Raw genomic sequence first — 8,241 nt, 5'->3', positions numbered from 1 at the left:
CCAACCATCTATTAAATTTTTTGATACATAACTTTCTTACTTTTCTTTTTCTTCTCTGGTGGATTAACTACCAACTTGTTTTTCCTACTGCTTATTGAATTTTAGAGAATTATTAAAATAAATTTTTTAAAAATAATGTCATTTTTGCACGCCTCAAGCTCTATCAAAATTCAATTATACCAACAATCCCCTCTAGTGATTAACATTTTATTTTTATCCAACCCAACTAATTTGTAAAATATTTTATTGGAATCAATCTTATTATTCATTGTAATGAAATGTTTTTAGTAGATAAAATCTCAAAACTTTCTAACCATTATATGATATAAGAAGCTTAAATGTCTTCCTTAATAGAGAGCTTTGATTCTCAACAAATTATAATATGATTTTTAAAATTATACCAACTCTTATATCATCCTGTTTTGTAAAATACAAAGAACATTCCTGAAAATGAAATAAATCCCATAAACCAAATCTAAAGTCAAATTGCTTCGATTTAACGATAGGAAAAAGAAAAATTCAGTTGAAATGTAATACAATTTGTGCAAGTATAAGTAATGTGAAAGAAAAAAGTGGCTATCAAGGTAAACTACTTTTATTTTAGGGAAAGAAAAGGCACATAATTTGATGAATAGATAAAGATACATGTTAAAGAAAACAGAAAGAGGGACATGGAACAAGCTGAATTGCTTGTGCAGGCTTCTCATCACTGACCAAGGGTGAAAGGGAGCAACCTTTCCTGCAAAGCAGGAAATGTCACTTCTACCTTTCCCCTCTCAGAAAAATAGCCGTTGAACATATACAAGCATCAATATAATCTCTTCATCAGTTGTAAATAAACTCAGAATTTGTAACATACTCATCACTGTTTTATCAACACAAAATTCTTCATGGTATCAGAGCTGGTTTAAGCCAGTCATCACCTACCCAGCCACAAAAAAAAATCACAGCTCAACACTCAAATCATGGCTCACAATGAAACCACCAAAATCACCAATATTGTGCTGCAGGGCAGTCACAACTATTTCGAGTGGTCAAAATCCATCTTTATCGCCCTCAGTGCCAGAAAAAAAATTAGATTCATCACAGGCAACAAACAAAAGCCAAAACCAGCAATTCCAGAAGCACCAACAGAAGAAGAATTAGAAAAACTAGAAGAGTGGCAATCATCTTACCATTTGGTCATGTCCATGCTCACCAACGCAATGGACAACAAAATAGCTTGGTTATGTATCCTTATGGAGACATCGAGAGCAATATGGAAAAAAATAAAGACTCTCTACGGCCACCAAAATAACTTTGCACATATATTCAAATTAAAGCAAGAACTGTCCCAGATTGCTCAAGGTACCAAAAGCTCAACCGAATATTTAACAGAAATTCTAACCAGGTGGAAGGAGTTACAAAACTACCTCCCACCATCAAACGATTTGGAAGAACTACAGAGGAGAGTGGAACAAGATCTCATCTACACATACCTGAGGGGTCTGGATTCAAGCTTCAAGGGCTTGCGATCGCAGATCCTGCTCGCTCCTCAACTACCATCGATCGAAGCCATAATAGCCTCGATTCAGCGTGAGGAAATAAGAAGGAACTCGATGAACGAGATTCTAGAGACCACCGACAACAGAGCCTACTCCACGCACTGCGACTTCGATCGACAGAAGGGAGGAGTCAGCGCCATCGAACGCTGCAACCACTGCAAAAAGCAAGGTCACCAGCGTGACGGCTACTGGCACCTCTACCCTTAGCTGCGACTAGCACGGGGGTGGGAAGGCTCGGCAGCGTGGAGGAAAGGAGGCAGAAAATTTGGGGAGAAAGAAAATCCTAGGCGAAGAGGTGTGGGTGTGGGGGCGTCATATGCTGAAAGTTATATGACGCCCCGACCCGAGACCCGACCCGGACATGCTGCACGGGGGCGGGAAGGCTCGGCAGCGTGGAGGAAAGGAGGCAGAAAATTTGGGGAGAAAGAAAACCCTAGGCGAAGAGGTGTGGGTGTGGGGGCGTCATATGCTGAAAGTTATATGATGCCCCGACCCGAGACCCGACCCGGACATGCTAGGCTCCACCGACCTGACTCAGAAGTCTGGCCCAGTAGCTCGACCCTATGCCGATCCAGCCCGCCTTCTCTGGCTCGGCCTCGGGCTTATATGTCCTCAACTGGCCACATCCGCCTCAGCCCAGCTTACCTCATGCCCATCTGCCCTCCTCTCAGCAGGCCCGCCAGGCCCAAATTCAGGACATTGTGGCCCAGCTCCAAGCCTTGGCCCAGCAACCCCACGAGTTTGGATTTTCTCAACCCGATGGGTCAGGTTTGGTTCAATTTAATTCTCAGTCACTTAAAAATAATACTGCATCTAATCAACATGACTGGATTATTGACTCAGGTGCTACTGATCACATGACTTGGAATCCCGCAAAATTAAAGAAAATTTACCAGAGCAAAGATTCTCGACGTATGGCCAATGGAAATCAAGTTAAAATTCAGGGTTTTGGCACCTCAAACTTATTTAATTCATCTCTTTCGAATATTTTATTCTTACAAGAATTTAAATCTAACCTGTTATCTGTTGGAAAAATCACTCGCGATTTAAATTGTAATGTTATTTTCTCACCATCCTCAGTGTTTTTTCAGGATCGAATTTCCGGGAAGATGATTGGTAAGGGACACCTAGAAACTGGCCTATACTGTCTTTCTGATCCTCCCCAGCAATGTCTAGTGTCCAAAACTCCCCAAGACATGCTTATGCATCGAAGATTAGGGCATCCCTCCGACCATGTACTCAACAAATTATTTTGTTTTAACTTGGATTCTAGCCACTGTGATGTATGTAAATTTTCCAAACACACACGGCTTCCTTTTTCATTATCTTCAAGCATGTCTGAAAAACCTTTTGAATTAATACATTCCGATGTTTGGGGACCTGCCCCCGTTACCTCATACAATCATTTTCGATATTTTGTTACTTTTATTGATGATTATTTTCGAACTACATGACTCTATTTGTTAAAAGGCAAAAACGAAGTCTTCTCTCGATTCCAAGAATTTTACTATTTTATCAAAAATCAGTATAATGCTCATATAAAAAATTTTCGCTCCGATAATGGTACGGAGTACATCAATCAAAATTTTTCCACCTTTTTTAAACAACATGGCATTACTCACCAAACTACTTGTGTCAATACACCCGAACAAAACGGAGTCTCTGAGCGAAAGAATCACCATCTCCTCAATGTCACCCGTACTTTCCTATTTCAACATAATGTTCCCTCCTCTTTTTGGTCGGATGCCCTCCTGACTGCTACCTATCTTATTAATAGACTTCCCTCAGTCACCTTAAAAAATATGAGTCCCTTGGAAATTCTCAAAGGTCAGAAAATCGATTTAGGTCACCTTCGAGTCTTTGGGTTGGTGTGCTATGTGCACGTCACTCGCCATCACAAACTAGACAAGTGCTCGGTCATGACCTTTTTCCTCGGATATTCCTCCACCCAAAAAGGGTACAAGTGCTATGATCCGTTGACTCACAAGACCTATGTCTCTCGGGATGTCACTTTTCTCGAGAATGAGTCCTATTATACCAACCCTACCGGTGTCGAATTTCATTCTCTTTTTCCGTTTAACTCTGATATTTCTCTTAGCAGCTTTGATCACAGTCCACTCCCAGAACAGCCACCTGACATCTCAAGGCACATTCCTTCAGGGGGAGATAACCACTCACAAGAACAAGAAGCTTCATTTCACGAAGTCTCAGAGTAAGCAACTGCCTTGAGACGTTCCAGTCGACAAACCAGACCACCTGTGAAATTTAGAGACTCTGTGTCTCATACGGTGACGTACCCCATTCAGAATTTTATTTCATATAATGTTGTATCTAAACAATATCGCAATTATCTATCTCAGCTCTCCAATCATTTCGAACCTACAAACTTCTACGAAGCCAATGCCGATCCTAAATGGTGTAAAGCTATGGAAGAAGAACTTCTAGCCCTGGAAAAGAATGATACATGGAGCGTTGTCTCTCTTCCACCAAATAAAAAACCAGTGGGGTGCAAATGGGTATACAAGATCAAACACAATAGCGATGTGAACTATTGATGACATAAGGCCGACTAGAGGCTTCACTCAAACTTACGGAGTTGATTATCAAGAGACCTTCGCTTCAGTGGCTAAGATGAACACAGTTAAGATCCTACTCTCAGTAGCAATTAATCAAGGTTGGAATTTATTCCAAATGGATGTCAAGAACGCCTTCCTTCAAGGAAACTTAGCAGAAGAAGTTTACATGGCCATTCCTCCAGGGTATAAGATAAACTCAGACTTATCTCTGGTATGTAAGCTCAAGAAAGCAATTTATGGTCTGAAACAATCTCCAAGGGCATGGTATGCTAAACTCAGCTGTTTTCTATTAAGTATCAATTTCAATAAGTGTGATTCTGATTCTTCGATGTTCGTTAGATACACTCGCACACACACCATTATTATTTTGGTATATGTTGATGACATCATAATAACCGAGAGTGATAATCGAGAGATAGAAAATGTCAAACAATGTCTAAAAAGGGAATTTGACATTAAAGATCTAGGTCAGTTGTCATACTTTCTAGACATAGAAATAGCAAAGTCCAGCAAAGGTTTATATCTATCCCAAAGAAAATATACCCTTGATCTATTAAAGGAAACTGGCAAGATAGGAGCCAAACCTGCTCTCTCTCTCCAATGGAAACTAAAACTAAACTCAATTTAGAAGACGGAGATCCTTTGACCAACATAGGACACTATCAGCATTTAGTAGGGAAATTAATTTATTTAACTGTCACTAGACCTGACATTTCTTTTGCAGTTAGTGTGATAAGTCAGTTTATGCATGCTCCTCGTACCAGCCACCTTGAAGCCATTGATCGGATCCTCAGATATCTAAAAGGAACACCCGGACAGGAAATCTGGATGAAGAAAAATAGCTCCACTAATGTAGTTGGTTTCTCAGATGTGGATTGGGCTGGAAGTTGTGATAGAAAGTCAACCACTGGATTCTGTATATTCGTCGGGGGAAACTTGGTGACATGGAAAAGCAAAAAACAGAGCGTAGTTGCTAGATCAAGCGCCGAAGCAGAATATCGTGCGATGGCATCCACGGCTAGTGAACTCATTTGGGTAAAGCAAGTACTCAAGGACATGAAAGTAGAAACGATGGAGCCTATGAAAATGTTTTATGACAATCACGCCGCTTGGCACATAGCATCAAACCCAGTGTTTCATGAAAGGACCAAGCACATCGAAGTCGACTGTCATTTCATCCGAGAAAAGGTTCAAAAAGGAGAAATTGAAACTCCTTACGTCAAGAGTCAAGATCAATTGGCAGACATATTTACAAAAGCTCTGGACAAGCAGAGTCATAAGTCCATTCTCAGCAAGATGGGTTCAATAAATCTATATGAACCCAGATTGAGGGGGAGTGTTAAAGAAAACAGAAAGAGGGACATGGAAGGCATGGCCTCAGAGACTGCACAAGCTGGATTGCTTGTGCAGGCTTCTCATTACTGACCAAGGGTGAAAGGGAGCAACCTTTCCTGCAAAGCAGGAAAGGTCACTTCTACCTTTCCCCTCTCAGAAAAATAGCCGTTGAACATATACAAGCATCAATATAAACTCTTCATCATTTGTAAATAAACTCAGAATTTGTAACATACTCATCAAGGTTTTATCAATACAAAATTCTTCAATACACTTATTTTACTTGTTAAGATTTCAAAGGTTAAATATATCTACAATAAAATTTTAGAAGTTAAATTGCATAACAGTTTCGAATAAATAATTATTATGTATTCTTTTAAGTTTTACCTTATTAAAGTTATTTAAGTAAACCAATTTTAGATTCCAATAGATAGAATTGGTTGAGTAATATAAATTTGAATAGTGTGATATTTAAAATGTAATGTTACATTTTGTGGAATGAAAGAAATGTAATACATTTCACATTACTTAATTTTTAAAAGATGTCCATAATTGAGAATGAATGAGAATATTTGTGAAAAAAGAAACTTTATGAATAAATTGTTTTTGGGGCATTTAGAAGAGAAAAAAGTCACATGTTTTTTTATCTAATATTAACATAATGTAAGACAAAAAAAACCATAACGTTTCTTTTATTTTGTTATTCTTTATCAAATGTTTATCTTTTGACCCACCGCCGATCATTTTTAGATCAATGATAATTTCTTTTATTATTAATTAATCTTGATAAATAAATATTAGTGCTTTTTTTATGAATTTTATGTTTTTTTATTATGAGAATTTTGAATTTTTCTTCTATAAGAATTTTATGATCATCCGTTACAGAGGTGTTGAGTTCTCCCTCTATCGGAGCGGTAAAAAGAATAAAAAATTAAATCCGACATCCAAACAATTAGGTATGTCAATAGACATCTATAAAGTAGATATGTGGTCTAGTGCTATCGAGTAGAGCATTATTATCGCAGAATTACAATTTACTGTTCCATCAACACAATTGATAATTGTTATGAGTAGATTTCTTTAATTGTATTTCTTGATGTTTAATGTTTATTTTTATTTTTTATATGAAGATGTGCTTATTAATTCTTTTTAATGAAATATTCATATTTCTTTTAAAAAATATTAACACAACATATGTGAATATTATGTTCATTCTATTCAAATATAGAAACATCATTCTTTAATATTCGTCATGAAATTTTAAGATATTGATGATAATTAATCAAAATAAAAATATATATTTTATAACATTAAAGATATTTTTCTTTTCTGAAATAATAACAATAAAGAAGTTTCTTTTTTTGAAATAATAACAATAAAGACGTTATGACATAGAAATGGTAACTTTCCAATTCATTTTTTTTTCAAAGTGAATTACCCTGCAGTCTTCCCTATCACTTCTCCAGCTTACAAAAAGAACCTAATTTTACTTTCTTAATTGACAAGGAGATATAGTTTTTTTTTTTTTTTTTTATAGTTTTTCTATTATTAAATTTACAACATGTTTAATTAAATTGAAATTTATTTTAAAGTTTACCTTATCTAAACAATTTAAATCTAAGCCAAAGAAGAAGTAGTTCAATAATACAATAATGATATATCCTCAATAAAAGTTAACATTCAACATTTAGTATTACAGTTTATTATATAAATAAAATACATTAACTTGACTTGATTTAAAAGAAGAATTCATCCTTAATATGAGAAAGAGAAATCAAAACTTTGTATTAAAAATAAAATATTATAAACTTTGCTCTAATGTAGTATAAAGTTTTATCATTTAACGGAAAAACGAGATGAAGCTGCGTCGATGGTTTCTCATTAAAGAAATGGACAAAATAGAAAAAAGAAATAGCATAGAACCATTCTTATTCAAGCATTGAACGATTCAAAACCCGGAAACTTCTGATTTTTATTTATTTAAAAAGAAGACAAGAAACTTGTGGCATTGAATCATCCACTATAAAGTCTATCACCGCCATTCTCAACTTGTTTGACCATTATTTGAAGAAAATTGTTATTTCTTTATATTATATTTTAATTTGTTACTTAATTCCTGGCCAGATTTTTATTATGGTATAATTTTTAGGTATCTGATTTCCTTTTTCAGGTTACTAAAGACGAATTTAAATTATTGTTATTCATTTGAAAATGAAAATTACTTATACCAATCTACTTATATGTATCAGTTAATTCAATTTTGATTTAAAAATGAAAATAAAAAATTATTAATTTTATCTAATTATATATTTAAATTGGTGCAATCTCAAACACAAAGTATTTTTTATTCAGAGAAACAAATAAATTTTAGAAATATTTAGTACAAATTGTAAAATTATAAGTTATTCATATTTTGATATTTATTGTTTTATGTATTAGATTTATTTTATAATTGTCAACAATAGCTAGATACTAATAAAATATAATTATGAGATTCAATGAATAATAAAATATGTCATAAATAAGATTACTAAATAGCTCATAGCTTACTAATAATCTAAGTTTATTTAATTTTTTTTAAAAAATGATAAATATAAAGAAAAATAAGATAAACCATCACATCTATATTGATTCATTTTTATTTTCAAAGTTTAGCATTTTGATCCATAAAAATATATTTATATGTTGAAAAATAGAATAAATTTATATTTAATATAGTATATTTTAGCTTGACGAAATTGGATGTGTTTTAGGAAAAAATAAAATACGCTATATATGTCATAGTA

This window comes from Ricinus communis, chromosome 7 (genome assembly GCF_019578655.1).
Source record: "Ricinus communis isolate WT05 ecotype wild-type chromosome 7, ASM1957865v1, whole genome shotgun sequence".
Lineage (NCBI taxonomy): Eukaryota > Viridiplantae > Streptophyta > Magnoliopsida > Malpighiales > Euphorbiaceae > Ricinus > Ricinus communis.
This window is presented reverse-complemented; position numbering follows the sequence as displayed.